This window comes from Phyllobates terribilis, unplaced genomic scaffold (genome assembly GCF_046119375.1).
Source record: "Phyllobates terribilis strain yellow unplaced genomic scaffold, ASM4611937v1 Scaffold_13__5_contigs__length_258822181, whole genome shotgun sequence".
Classification (NCBI taxonomy): Eukaryota; Metazoa; Chordata; class Amphibia; order Anura; family Dendrobatidae; genus Phyllobates; species Phyllobates terribilis.
In genome coordinates, this window is record NW_027362773.1 from 182915868 (window position 1) to 182931712 (window position 15845).

Consider the following 15845-nt stretch of genomic DNA (forward strand, 5'->3'; position numbering starts at 1 on the left):
CAACCCACCTGGAATTGACGATGCCAACGTCACGTAAGACACAGCAAGGGGACTCCCAAAATTGTGGCACAGACACCACTTAACCCTAGAACGCATACCTGTGGCCTTGCAGGCCCGCCCAGTTAATTGTTTTCTATTTTCTGCAAGATTGCTTTAGTTAGAATTTTGAAACTCTAGGTATTCTTCATGTATATAGTTGTTTGTCATTTGAGTTTGAGTTATTCCATGTTATTTGCACACGGGCCTAAAGGGCCCCAGGTATGTGAAAGTGTAGATTTTTATAGTCATGCGTTCTAGGGTTAAGTGGCATCAATTGCCCCACTGTTGCTTAAAACGGTTGGTGAGGTGATTTTACCAAATCCCCAAGCTTTTAGTCTCCCAAGGATGACACAGGGGTAGAAATGTCCTTGCGAATCCATGATTTGATCATCTTTATGAACGTGAGTCTGTCTACATTCTCAGTGGACAGCCGCGTGCGCTTATCTGTCAGCACACCACCAGCAGCGCTGAACACACGTTCAGAGAGAACGCTGGCTGCATGGCATGACAAGATCTCCAAGGCGTGAGTGGCGAGCTCCAGCGATTTTTCAAGATTGGAATACCAAAATGAGCAAGTGTCCAGTGACACAGTCATGGCTTCGATGTTCACTTGGAGATTCTCCTGTACCATCCTCTCTAGGCATTGACTATGTGTCAGACTTCTTGTCTCCTGTGGCCTTGCAAAGGATGGTCTAAAAAAGTGGTGAAACGATTCCACAAAATTGCTGTTACCAGCAGATACTGTGTTACTGTTACTGTTTGAGTGATGAAGACTCGACAGTCCCACCGTTGGCAAGTTAGAACTGTGAGATTCACTACGTGCACCACTGGTGTTTTGTGGAAAAGCACATGTAAGATTCTGCAACAGATACTCCTGCATTCGTCAATACCTTTTTATGGCAGGAATTATTTCGGCAAATATACTTTTGTACCGGGGATCTAAGAGTGTGGCAACCCAGTAGTCGGGATTACTTCGAATTCTGACAATCCCGGGGTCATGTTGCAGGTAGTGCAGCAAGAAGGCACTCATGTGTCTTGCGCATCCAGAAGGACCAAGTCCTTGTTGTGTTGGTAGCGAGGTAAGAATCATGCTTCCTTCCTCTGCCCTCTCCCTCCAACCTCGCACAACAGAAATGTGATCAAGGTCTCCCTCATCTGATGAGTCTTCCATGCCCATTGCCAGTTCGTCCTCCACTTCTTACTCGGCTCCTGCACCTTCCTCAACAGTTTGGCTGCTACCATGAGCCCTGGTTAATCCCTCTCCCCCACCCTCCCATGCCTGCCGCCTTGGTGCTGCCAACCATCTGGACCTTGGAGATGTTATCCCTTCCGCATACGACTCCTCCTCTACTTCCTCCACCTCCTCTTGTCCCACCACCTGACTCCGAATTCTGTTTAACATGTGCTCCAGCATGTAAATCACCGTAATAGTCATGCTGATAATGGCATCGTCAGCACTAAACATCTTCGTCGCCATTTCAAGACTGTGCAGAAGGGTGCATAGGTCCCTGATCTGAGACCACTCCTCCAGCGTGATTTGCCCCACCTCTGGATCTCGTTGGCCCAGGCTATACGTCAGAACTTATTGCACCAGGGCTTGTCGGTGCTGCCACAGTCGCTGCAACATGTGCAGAGTTGAATTCCACCGTGTCGGGACATCGCATTTCAGCCGGTGAACTGGCAGGCCCAACGACTTCTGTAGAGATGTAAGTCGTTGAACTGCGGGATGCGAACGGCGGAAGTGAGCACACAGCGACCGTGCACTCTGCAGAAGGCCATCTAGTCCGGGATAGTGGGCTAAAAATTGCTGGACAACCAGGTTCAACACGTGAGCCATACAAGGCACGTGTGTGACATTGCCCCGGCGAAGTGCCGCACCCAGGTTTGCAGCATTGTCGCACCTGGCCTTCCCTGGTTGCAGGTCCAGTGGAGACAACCTTTCATGAAACTGGGTCTCCAGAGCTGACCAAAACTCCTCAGCTGTGTGACTCACATTTCCCAGACATTTCAAAGTAAACACTGATGCGTTGAGCCCTGCTGCCAGCATAGTAAGGAAGTGTGCAGGATTCCTTCTGCGCAGTTAGAAAGCAGGTGGCATTACCAGACAGGCTTTCGGTGCAGGTGGAGGACCGAGAGGAGGTTGAGGAGGCAGAAGCAGTGGAGGAAGTTCGAGATAAAGAGGATTAACACACAACTCGTGGGGACGGTAAGACTTGGACAGCAGCCCCTTGTCCTGCTGTCACCATAGTTACCCAGTGCCCAGTCAGCGACATGTAACGCCCCTGTCCATGCCTTCTCGTCCAAGTGTCTGTGGTGAAGTGCACCCTGTCACACACAGAGTTTCTCAAAGAAGCGGTGATGTTGTGTGCGACATGCTAGTGGAGCGCAGGCACACCTTTCTTTGAGAAGTAGTGCCGACTGGGCATCTGGTACTGGGGCACTGTGACGGACATAAGGTCTTGAAAATCCTCTGTGTCCTCCAGGTGGAAAGGCAGCATTTCTGTAGCCAACAGCTTGCAGATGGTGAAATTCAACCTCTTAGCTTTCTCTTGGCTAGGAGGAAATGGTCTTTTACTTTTCCACATCTGAGGGACCGAGGGCTGGCTGTTGTGCTTAGACGGTGTTGAGTAGGGTGTCCCCGGCAACTGCCGGTCTGTGAGGAAGATGCAGGCGGACATGTTAGGTTGCCTTGATCCAAAGGTGGTGCTCTCGATGTCGGAGAGCGCTCAACACTAGCAGGTGTTTCCACTTCCCAATGAACTGACGACCTGCCAATCACACTGGCTGTTGCGGGTAAAGAGGTGGCAGGTCTGCGTCCAAAAACATGTGTGACTGCTGTCCCCCCAGTCACAGAGGATGAAGAGGCTGCGGATGCACAAGATGGGGCAGACGGTGGTTGGCCCAGCCGGCTAGGCCGCATTGTAGCACAGTGAGCTTCCCACTGCAACTTATGCTTCATATCCATGTGACGGTACATGCATGAAGTACTCAAACTATGTATTTTTTGGCCTCTACTTAGGTTTTGCTGACAAATATTACAGATAACACGAGTTGGGTCATCCTTAGCGATCTGAATAAATGCCCAGGCTAAGCAAGGCTTAGAGCCCATGTGACCTGAAGAGCCACTACGACTTGTGGTCAGAGGCAGAGTTGTGGTTGAGGATGCAGTTGTTGACGTGCTTCCAGTACTCCGTCTCTGTTCAGGAAGGCGCAACCTAACCTCGTCATCAATAGCATCTGTGATGCCCCGCTGCGCTTGGTATCACAGATCCTACAAGAGTGCATTGATGGAATCCTCCACAAGAGGCCCCAATAAACATTCACACATCTCCACCTTCCACCTCAGACCAGCAGAGGGAGCCCGTTAGGGATATAAATAGGGAAGGTGGAGCTAGGCAGTTCAGTTCCTCTGAAGAGTTCCTGCAGTAGAGAAGCCTAAGAGAGGTCAGTCTGCAGTGGAGCTCAGTCTAGTCTAGAGAACGCAGTTAATAGTTCAGCAGTGGAGCACGAGGCTCCTGCTTGCTAGATTCAGGGAGCCCAGATAGAGCTTAAGGTGTGCCGGTGCCGTAAGATCAGTGAAGCGCGGCAAGCTGCCGTTAGTGTGTATAGCCTAGTGAGGGCCCGAGTAGGCCGAAGGCGAGTGGCGAGTTAGTACATAAGGGGCAGAGGAGCTTAACCAGCTCACCCCGAAGCATTTACCGGACACAGGATCCGAGCTTACCGGTATCTCTATGACCCAGTAAGGCATAACCGGAATCCCTGGAGAACTACAAGTCCCAGGATCGCTAAGGTGCTGATATGTAACAGAGCCAGGAGACGCTTAGGCCCCGCATACTGGGAGCGTGAACTCCAAGAGAAGGCCCTACCACAAGGTCAGCCAGCGCAGGACAGAGACAAAGTTTGGCCTAGCTCCAGGCAGGTCAGAAACTTACTACGCAGAGGCAAGAAACAGGAGGCCCTACACCCGCTCATTGGGGAGGATCCTGATATGCACCCTTCACCCTACAGTGCTCCGGGATGTGCCTGAATTTCCACCAGTAAAAGGTACTGAAGTGACTACCGTGTCCGTTCCCGTTCTTGCTCTGGCCCAGCTGGGTCTCGCCTGTCCTGCATTCCCCCTGCATACGCTGCCCTGAGACCTAGCTCCACCTGTGGGGAGCTATACCATCGAGCTGCCTTATCACCGGCCTCAGTGGACTGCTGCAGCGCTGGTGCTTGTCACCAGATACCACAGGTGGCGTCATGAACTCTTATAAAATTAACAATTATCCACCCTTTTAAAGAGAGACCCCAGGGTACGGGCCAGGGAGCCGACCACCGCGACATCCCCAAGGCCAGGCAAATGCCCGGGTACCGAGTCATCCCCATCCCCAGGGCTAGTCACATCCTCCTCCACCTCCTCTGCTGACCTCATCGACTGTCTGACTGTGGGTTGACAGTAAGTGGGATCTCCAACCTCGTCATCATCACCCTGTGTGTTATCACACCCGTCGCCCTCAGAGCCAACCTCTTCCTGCCCTGACCGAAAAGTCAAGTTGTCGCTCCAATCAGGTATTTGAGTCTCATCATCGTCTTCATCATTGTCTCCACCAACAGGAGTTACAGTTTGGGAACAAGGGTCTACATTATGCTCAGAACCTTCTTCATCTGGTCCTGGATCCAACTTATAAAGATTCTGGGCATCGGATCAGATCATTTCCTCATCTGGATTAACAGAAGCTCTGGAGCAGACCTCCATTTCCCAGGCTATAGTATGAGTAAACAGCTGGGCAGACTCAGCCATCTGTGTTACCCCATATTCAGACGGGCAGCTGGAGACTTGGGAGCTGTGAGGAAGCAAGTGTGATTGGGGTGGCACCTCTGAGGACTGGAGTATTTGTGATGTTGAAATTGAGGTGATGGAGAGCCCACTTGAAGGAGCACTTGATATCCATTGAAGCACCTGCTGTTTTTGTGCCTCATCTAGAATTTGTAGCGATGGGCGTGTCCGTAAGAATGGGATCGTATCACATTGTCCATGAAAAGAAGTCGACATCTTAGTTTGGCTGGAAGATAGTCTTTCTTCTGCAGATGTTACTCCCCCCCCCCACCGTGGGGGGCCTCGACCCACCGGCGGACAGGCACCAGTATTGGGATAGGGGGGCTGGCCGTCAGGGTCCACCGCGGCTCTGGCACAAACCCGGCGACACAGAGGTGGCACAGGCAGGAACGGACTGGCCGTGTCGGCTTCTCACTTTTTGGATTTTAGAAGGTCATGACATGTCTATATCTGTATCTCCCCCTCCTTTTACTCCTCCACCTCTTTTCTTTTCGCATGACTATATGTACTTGTCACTTTTCCATGTGTTAGTTGTGTCTTCTGAGCAGTTTGTCAGCTTTTGGACACCTTTGAAGGTATTTTCTATGTGTTTCTATGTGTTTTTGTTTGCTTGCCATTGGTTTTAACGGTGTTCGAAGGTGTTCGACGAACAGTTCGACGGACAGTTCGGCGAACACACGGGTGTTCGACGAACCGAACCGAACTCGAACACTACGGGGGTGGCTCAACACTAATGCTTAGTCGTTTTTTGGCAAATTTCTGAGTTTTTGAAAATGTCACTTTTTTGTGAAAATTTCCCCTAAATGAGGTTATACTATGTTAGAGGGCATCCCAGGAGGGCTCCAAATGTGTGGGTAACATATATATCCCACAAGCGGAAAATTGAAAAAAAGTTGAAAAAATTTTTTTGTGGACTTATAAAATTTTCACACGTGTCAGGCTTCCAGAAATGGGAGCATGTCAGTAAGCGCATCCAATTTCAGTTATGGAGCGATTCATCCAATGAATCCTTCATACTTACTCGTTTTTGCAAAATTTCTGACTTTTTTGAAAATTTCACTATTTTGTGAAAATCTCCGCTCAATGAGGTTATACTATGTTAGAGGGCATCCCAGAACGGCTCCAAATGTGTGTGTAAAATATATATCCCACAGCGGGAAAATTGAAAAAAAGTTGAAAAAAATTTTTTTGTGGACTTAGAAAATTTTCACACATGTGTCAGACTTCCAGAGAGGGGAGCATGTTAGTAAGCGTATCCGATTTCAGTTCCAGAGCGATTCATCCGATGAGTCCTTCATACTTAGTCGTTTTTTTGAAAATTTCGGACTTTTTGAAAATTTCACTTTTTTGTGAAAATCTCCGCTAAATGAGGTTATTAGTGTTGAGCGAGCACTAAAATGCTCGGGTGCTCGAAGCTCGGGCCGAGCTCATTGTGAAACTCGGGTGCGCGACCCGAGCAACGAGCCCAATGTTAGTCTATGTTAGACCCCGGCAGTCTGTAGAAAGCCTAAAAAGTGCCCAAAACGATAGTGACAGTGCTTAACAGACATGGGGGCAGCATGGGGATCGCCCCTGGAAGCATTTCTGACCCCCAAGTCACTGCTGTCAACAACGTGGTCAGAGGTATTAAGCCACTTTTACAGGCTCAAAATAAAACGTTCAAAAACGAAAGTGAAAGTGCTTTCCTGTGAAATATGTTAACCCCTTAACGACCATGGGTCTTTCTGTTTTTGTGTTTTCCTTTTTTGCTCCCCTTCTTCCCAGAGCCAGAAGTTTTTTAATTTTCGTTCAATATGGCCATGTGAGGGCTTATTTTTTGCGGGACGAGTTGTACTTTTAAACACCATCACTGGTTTTACCATATCGTGTGCTGGAAAATGGGAAAAAAATTCCAAGTGCAGTGAAACTGCAAAAAAAATGCATTTCCACAGTTGTTTTTGGGTCCTTTTTTTACCACGTTCACAGATTGCTAAAACTGACCTGCCATCATTATTTTCCAGGTCGTTATGAGTTCATAGACACCAAACATGTATAGGTTCTTTTTTATTTAAGTGGTGAAAAAAAAATCCAAAGCTTGCTAAAAAAAACAAAAAAAATTACGCCATTTTCCGAGACCCTTAGCTTCTCCATTTTTCGGGATCTGGGGCCAGGTGAGGGGTTATTTTTTGCGTGCCGGGCTGATGTTTTTATTGATACCATTTTGGGGTAGATCCAATGTTTTGATCACCCCTTATTGCATTTTATTGCAAAGTTGTAGCGACCAAAAAAACTTAATTCTGGCGTTTAAAATTTTTTTCTCGTTACGCCGTTTACTGATTGTATTAATTCTTCTTTTACATTGATAGATCGGGCGATTCTGAACGCGGCGATACCAAATATGTGGATGTGTTTTTTTTTTTATATATATATATTTTATTTTGAATGGGGCGAAAGGGGGGTGACTTAAACTTTTATATATTTTTTATTTATTTTTTTTTAAAAAACTTTTTTTTTACACTTTCTGCTTGCTTCTATAGTCTCCAGAGGAGACTAGAAGCAGCAGTTGTCTGATTGCTTCTACTGCATACAAGCGATGAGCAGATTGCTTGTATGCAGGAGAAATGCTCACTTGCTTTGAGCGCTGACCACTAGGTGGCGCTCATAGCAATTGAGACATGACAACCACAGGCGTCTGCTGCAGACCCTGAGTTGTCATGCCCACCCATTGGTGACCCGCGATCACGTGACGGGGTCACTGATGGGCGGGGCTTAGGACTCCCGGAAGCGCGAGTTAAATGCCATTGTCAGAGATTTAACATGTTAACAGCCGCGGGTGGAATGCGATTCCAATAATCAGCTGACATGTGCTCGCTTCAGTGCGGGCTCACCGCCGGAGCCCCCGCTGAACCGGCCTTCCCGACCTGGTGCGTACTATTACTGACCAGGTCGGAAAGGGGTTAAGGAACATCCTTTCCAGGGTAAAGACTTGTGTATAAGGTAAAATAAATAACCAAAAACAAAAATACTCCTCCACACCTTGGGCTATGTTCACAAGTAGCATTTTTTATGCGTTTTTGCACGTTTGTATTGATTTCAACCGTGACAAATGCATTCACCGGGAAATGAGATTTTACAACCTTATCTGGCCATGTGCTGTGTGACACATGCATACAGTGCTAAAAAGACATGGGAACAGCATGGGGAAGACCCCTGGAAGCATCTCTGACACCCAGATCACTGCCTAAATGTGTGCCCATCAGAAGTGATCCTTGCCGCATCAGAAGATGCAGACTTGCAACTATCCGCGTGCAAGTCCTTGTCCCAGGGCAGTGTTCAATTGTACCTCCCCCATAACTTGCAATACAAGCGCAAGTATGCAGCCTGCCACCCACCCACCCCCAGGCTGCAATACCATACTGCTAGCTTGCTTGCACTTGAAATTGGGCCTTTTAGGCATGTGGAGGTGGAATCTGGCCACCACGTCATGGCTGCGTCGGTAGCCTGGTATTCATACTCAGTCCACAGCCGCCCGGCGGCCGGGTGTCCACGCTTGGTCCCCAGCCGCCAGGGGGCGGCCGGGTGTCCATACTCAGTCCCCAGCCGCCCCGCGGCCGGGTGCCCACACACAGTCCCCAGCCGCGTGGGGGTGGCCGGGTGTCCATAAACGGTCCCCAGCTGCACCTATTTGTCCCGGTGCGCCTTATACACAAGCGTGCATACCAAAACATTACCTGTGCCCTCCCCAGTGCATTTAGTGGGAAGGACAGCCTAACCACAAACACGTGGACAAGTGAATGTGGCCAGGAATGGTCCATCTCACTGACGCCTTCACACTGGGTTAATATTGTGGAAGCCGGGACACAGTTGGACACTGGGATGCAACACGTCCTCCAGACATAGAGGATTGCGGGTCCTGGGTCAATCAGGCTTCAACACAAAGTTCAGAAGGAAGACAGCAGCAGTGGTCGGCCTCCTACACAACGAGTAAATTATTCATGATCATGAGGCCATCCACCTCCTTAGCTTTCTGATCCTTGGAATGCAAGCGCATGTATGTAGTAGCAGCTAGGCCTGAGGTGGTCAGCGTTTTGGCGCATATTCTACCTCCTTCAAGGATTGCTGGATGTTTTCCTGCTACTATCCCAGTTCTATGACTCCCGTTAAAACAAAGCTTCAGGTGATGAATGATGGATGAGGTGGTGGCAAAGGAGAAAGAGCAGGAGGAACAGGGACCATTCACATCAATATCAGGCCAGCCAACCACACATGTCTTGTAGGATATGTTTCTGTACCAAAAGGAGCGGTTCAGCTACACAGTTATAAGGCATACAGTGAATGCAATGCCTACCAAAAATTTCGAGTCACTCCAATGCCCCTTGGAAGTGACATGGAGGTCAGAGGGCCTTAACTAAACCATTTTTTCCATTTATAGCAACTGGGTCTCCTGTACACTGTTGGCCTAAGCAGGGAATGGAAGGCTTTCCAAAAATTATTAGGCACTGCAATGCCCCTTGAAACAGACGTGGATTACAGTGTATTAAAAACCTTCTATCCATTATTGGGGAGTGGGTCTCCCTTAGTGTTCGCCTATGCATTGAAAAGCAAAAGCTGACAAAAATTAGGAGGAAATGCAATGCCCGTTGCAAGAGTCGTGGAGGTTAGAGGTAATTAAAAGCAACATGTCAATGCCCCTTGGAAGAGCTGTGGAGTTCAGAGTGGTTTAACAAGACGGTTTTAATGCCCCTTAGAAGAGACGTGGAGTTGAGAGTGGTTTAACAAGACAGTTTTAATGCCCCTTGGAAGAGATGTGGAGGTCGCAGTAGCTTAACAAGACGGTTTTAATGCGCCTTGGAAGAGTGGTGGAGGTCGCAGTGGAATAAAAAGACAATATCAATGCCCCTTGGAAGAGTGGTGGAGGTTACAGTGGAATAAAAAGACAATATCAACGCCCTGTGGAAGAGACGTGGAGGTCACAGTAGCTTAACAAGACGCTTTTAATGCCCCTTGGAAGAGTGGTGGTGGTCGCAGTAGAATAAAAAGACAATATTAACGACCCTTGGAAGAGACGTGGAGGTCACAGTAGCTTAACAAGACGATTTTAATGCCCCTTACAAGAGCCATGCAGTACAGCATATTAAAAACATTATTCCCATTATAGGGGAGTGGGTCTCTCATAGTCTTTGCCTATGCCTTCCAAGCAAAAGCTGCCAAAAATTAGGAAGGGGGAACTTGCAATGTCCCTTACAAGAGCCATACAGTACAGCATATTAAAAACATTATTCCCATTATTGGGGAGTGGGTCTCCCATAGTCTTTGCCTATGCCTTCCAAGCAAAAGCTGCCAAAAATTAGGGCAGAGGAACTTGCAATGCTGGCAACATGGACCACGGTCATCCTGGTGGTATAGTGGTCGTGGAGGCTGAGGATAAGGAGAAGAGCAAAAAACAGCCGAAATGAGGAAGCGTATACCCATGTGTGGGTGTGAAGCGATGCATGGGAATACACCTCCCGAAATAACACAGTGAATTTGACTTTATGTTACTCTGCTGTCATTTGGTGGTGATGAGAAGTCTGGCCCAATCCAGCCCTTGTTCATTTTGATAAGGGTCAGCTTGTCAGCATTGTCAGTTGACAGGCGAGTGTGCTTATCAGTTATAATTCCCCCAGCGGCACTAAAAACACACTCCGATAACACGCTAGCGGCAGGGCAGGCCAGGACCTCCAAGGCATACAGAGTGAGTTCATTCAAAGTGTCCAGCTTGGATACCCAATAATTAAAAGGCACAGAGGAATCACGGAGGACGCTGGTACTCCCTCACCATCTTTTGAAACTTTCCACTCCTTGTGAGAGTACCCTGCGCCTCATGGCCTGTAAGCTGGGCAGGTCTCAGAAAACTGTCCTAGAACATTGACAGTGTTCCCCTGCCTCTGCTGGATTGGAGTTGCGTCTCTCTCGCCTGTATGCCTTAGTTGGGCAGCGAACTGTGACCTCTGCCGCTACCGTGTTCAGATGGGAATTTTTTTAAGAGTTCTGCAGCAAGGGCCTTCTGGTACTGCCCCATTTTTGTAGACCTCTCCAACTCAGGAATAAGAGAGTGAAAGTTCTCCTTGTAGAGGGGGTCTAAAAGTGTCATCAAGCAGTAATGACTGTCACCCAACATTTTGACAATGCGAGGGTCACGGTTAAGGCAGCGTAACATAAAGTCAGCCATGGGTGTCAGACTGGTAACGGGCAAGACTTCCGTGTCCTCACCAAGATGACGACTGATAGTGTTGAGCGATCACTAAAATGCTCAGGTGCTCGAAGCTCGGGCCGATCTTACCGTGATACTCGGGTGCTCGACCTGAGCAAGGAGCCCAATGTTAGTCTATGAGAGACCCGAGCATTTTTGCGGCAGCACCCCCGGCAGTCTGTAGAAAGCCAAAAAGTGCCCAAAACGATAGTGACAGTGCTCAAAAGACATGGGGGCAGCATGGGGATTGCCCCTGGAAGCATTTCTGACCCCCAGGTCACTGCTGTCAACAACGTGGTCAGAGGTATTAAGCCACTTTTGCGGGCTCACAATAAAACGTTCAAAAACGAAACTGAAACGGTTTTCCTGTGAAATATGTTAAGGAATTTCCTTTCCAGGGTAAAAACTTGTGTATAAGGTAAAATAAATAACCAAAAACAAAAATACTCCTCCACACCTTGGGCTATGTTCACAAGTAGCATTTTTCATGCGTTTTTGCACTTTTGTATTGCTTTCAACCGTGACAAATGCGTTCACCGGGAAATGTCATTTTAACATTTTACAAACTTATCTGGCCATGTGCTGTGTGACACATGCATACAGTGCTGAAAAGACAAGGGATCAGCATGGGGAAGACCCCTGGAAGCATCTCTGACCCCCAGGTCACTGTCTAAAAGTGTGCCCATCAGAAGTGATCCGTGCCGCATCAGAAGATGCAGACTTGCAACTATCCCCGTGCAAGTCCTTGTCCCAGGGCAGTGTTCAATTGTACCTCCCCCATTCCTTGCAATGCAAGCGAAAATATGCAGCCAACCACCCACCCACCCGCAGGCTGCAATACCATACTGCTAGCTTTCACTTGAAATGGGGCCTTTTAGTTTGGAGGAGGCCGAAGCAGGCCACTACCTCATGGCCGCTTCGGCAGCAAGGTATCCATACTCTGCCCCCAGCCGCCCGGCGGCCGGGTGTCCACGCTCAGTCCCCAGCCGCCAGGTGGCGGCCAGGTGTCCATACTCGGTCCCCAGCCGCCCTGATTTCTCCTGTCACCTTCCCCCACACTTTTCTTAGCCTGGCCTGCTTTAGGGCAGCACTGGACGAGCCCACCAGAGAACCAGACTCCTCCGGTGGGCCCTGGCTTCTCCATCAGGGGAGTTGAGAGTGCCTAGGTGAGGAGCATGATGATGATGATAGAAGTTAGCATCTGCTTTGTTTTCTTGGAATGCAAGCGCATGTATGTAGTAGCGGCTAGGCCTGAGGTGGTCCGCGTTTTGGAGCATATCCTACCTCCTCCGAGGATTGCTGGATGTTTTCCTGCTACTATCCCAGTTCTATGACTCCCGTTAAAACAAAGCTTCAGGTGATAAATGATGGATGAGGTGGTGGCAAAGGAGAAAGAGCAGGAGGAACAGGGACCATTCACATCAATATCAGGCCAGTCAACCAGATATGTCTTGTAGGATATATTTCTGTAACAAAAGGAGCTGTTCGGCTACACAGTTATAGAGCATACAGTGAGTGCAATGCCTACCAAAAATTTTGAGCCACTCCAATGCCCCTTGGAAATGACATGGAGGTCAGAGGGCGTTAACTAAACCTTTTTTTCAATTTATAGCAACTGGGTCTCCCGTGCACTGTTGGCCTAAGCAGTGAATGGAAGGCTTTCCAAAAATTATGAGGAACTGCAATGCCCCTTACAAGAGCCATGTGTGGCACCCCAGGAGTCTGGTCACCACAGTAATAGAGATATTACGTCGGAGAGCAAGTGGGAGGTTTCCTGGTCAGGATCCCTTAAACATGCAACATCCTCCTGCCCCAGTCCTGGGAGGGGAGAATTCTGCCCTTATGAACTGGATCTGGGGTGGGGTTGAGTGAGTCAGAGAACAGTCAGAGTCAGAGTGAGAGCAAGGGAAAGTAACAAGGAGCTCTGCAGGAGCTAGGAGCTAAAGACCAGAGGCTGGAAGATGAGCAGAGCTCGCCCTGTCAGAAGACAATACTAACCGGACACAGGAGTCCGAAGCTGTGAGGACTTATGTATCCAGCAGCAGAAACCAGCCGGCAGGGGATTTCAGGTCCTCTGGCCATAGAAGCCCGGAGGCTCAGTCACAAGCAAGGGACCAGCACCGCCGTCATGGAGCGGAGGCTAACAGAAGGCCCCAAGTCACCAGCCATACGGGTGAGCACTACACGGTACACTCAGGGACGTGGGCTACTTCTACCCGCTTACAGCAAGGTAGCCAGGAAGAGTGCAGACAGACGGAGAGGCCTACAACTCCACCTGGCCAGGGGAACTCCTGCTTGCTCACAGACTGACCAGGCCTCTTACGCTAGCCAGTACTCCCGGGAGGGTCTACCTTATATTCATCAGTAAAGACCCTGAACTGCACTGCAAAGACTCTGAGTCGTTCCTGCTGCGCTCGTGCACCATCACTCCCATCATCCACACTCACTGCCCTGAGGCTATACTCCTCCCGAGGGGAGTTATCCCATTCTATGCTGCACACACAACACCAGCCTCAGCGGTCTGCCTCGCAGCGGTGGTACTCCCTGACCGCAATCCACGGGTGGCGCAGTCGGACAATTAACCTCAAAACCTAAGAAAGACTGCCACTGGTTTGACCAGCCTGAGCCACGGGACCGGGTCAACGCCACGGAGACTACAGACCCCAGAGACCCGGCATCGGGTATCCCACACACGTGTACACACGGCCCAGGAGGCGCGTCACATGCAGTACAGCATATTACAAACATAAGTCCCATTATTTTGGAGTGGGTGTCCCATAGTACTTGCTTATGCCTTGCAAGCAAAAGCTGCCAAAAATTAGGACGGAGCAACTTGCAATGCCCCTTACAAGAGCCATGCAGTACAGCATATTACAAACATAAGTCCCATTATTGGCGAGTGGGTCTCCCATAGTATTTGCTTATGCTTTCCCAGCAAAAGCTGCCAAAAATTAGGATGGAGCAACTTGCAATGCCCCTTACAAGAGCCATGCAGTACAGCATATTACAAACATAAGTCCCATTATTGGGGAGTGGGTGTCCCATAGTATTTGCTTATGCCTTGCAAGCAAAAGCTGCCAAAAATTAGGACGGAGCAACTTGCAATGCCCCTTACAAGAGCCATGCAGTACAGCATATTACAAACATAAGTCCCATTATTGGGGAGTGGGTGTCCCATGGTATTTGCTTATGCTTTCCCAGCAAAAGCTGCCAAAAATTAGGACGGAGGAACTTGCAATGCTGGCACCCTGGTGGTATAGTGGTGGTGGAGGCTGAGGATAAGGAGAAGAAGATTAAACAGCCGAAACGAGGAAGCGTATACCCATGTGTGGGAGTGAAGCGGTGCATGTGAATACACCTCCCGAAATAACACAGTGGATTTGACTTTATGTTACTCTGCTGTCATTTGGTGGTGATGAGAAGTCTGGCCCAATCCAGCCCTTGTTCATTTTGATAAGGGTCAGCTTGTCAGCATTGTCAGTTGACAGGCGAGTGCGCTTATCAGTTATAATTCCCCCAGCGGCACTAAAAACACGCTCCGATAACACGCTAGCGGCAGGGCAGGCCAGGACCTCCAAGGCGTACAGAGCGAGTTCATTCCAAGGGTCCAGCTTGGATACCCAATAATTAAAAGGCACAGAGGAATCACGGAGGATGCTGGTACGATCGGCAAGATACTTCCTCACCATCTTTTGAAACTTTCCACTCCTTGTGAGAGTACCCCGCGCCTCAGGGCCTGTAAGCTGGGCGGGTGTCAGAAAACTGTCCCAGAACGTTGACAGTGTTCCCCTGACTCTGCTGGATTGGAGTTGCATCTCTCTCGCCTGTACGCCTTGGTTGGGCAACGAACTGTGACCTCTGCCGCTAGCGTGTTCAGATAGGAATTTTTTTAAGAGTTCTTCAGCAAGGGCCTTCTGGTATTGCCCCATTTTTGCAGACCTCTCCACCTCAGGAATAAGAGAGTGAAAGTTCTCCTTGTAGCGGGGGTCTACAAGTGTCAACAACCAGTAATGACTGTCACCCAACATTTTGACAACGTGAGGGTCACGGTTAAGGCAGCGTAACATAAAGTCAGCCATGCGTGCCAGACTGGTAATGGGCAAGATTTCCGTGTCCTCACCAAGATGACGACTGACCATGCTCTCCTACTCCTCCTCCTCCTCTTCCTCCTCCCCCCTGTCCTCAGGCCACCCACGCTGAACCGACGGTATGACACTTGTACAGGTACTACCGTCTACAACGCATGATAGCAGCTCCTGTTCTTCCTCCTCCTCCTCCTCCTCCTCCTCCTCCTCTCCCTCATTGTCCCCCAATGCACGTTGGGATGAGATGAGGCTGGGCTGTGTGTAATCGCCCGCTATGGCTTCTTGATCCGTCTCATCATACTCTGGCTGCAATGCCTCCTCTTTAATTCTCTGCACAGAGCGTTGCAAAAGACAGACAAGTGGGATGCTGACACTAATGATGGCGTCATCGCCACTCACCATCTTGGTGGCCTCCTCAAAGTTTGTCAGGATGGTACATATGTCAGACATCCAGGTCCACTCCTGATGTCTTATGTGTGGAGTCTGACCTGAATATCGACGGCCTTGTTGCAGCTGGTACTCCACAACTGCTCTCTTCTGCTCACAAATCCTTTGCAACATGTGGAGGGTAGAGTTCCAACGTGTGGGGACATCACACACCAGTCGGTGTGCCGGAAGCTGCAAACGCTGCTGCAACACAGCAAGGGCGGCGGAAGCTGTAGCCAACTTGCGAAAATGAGCTGACAGGCGG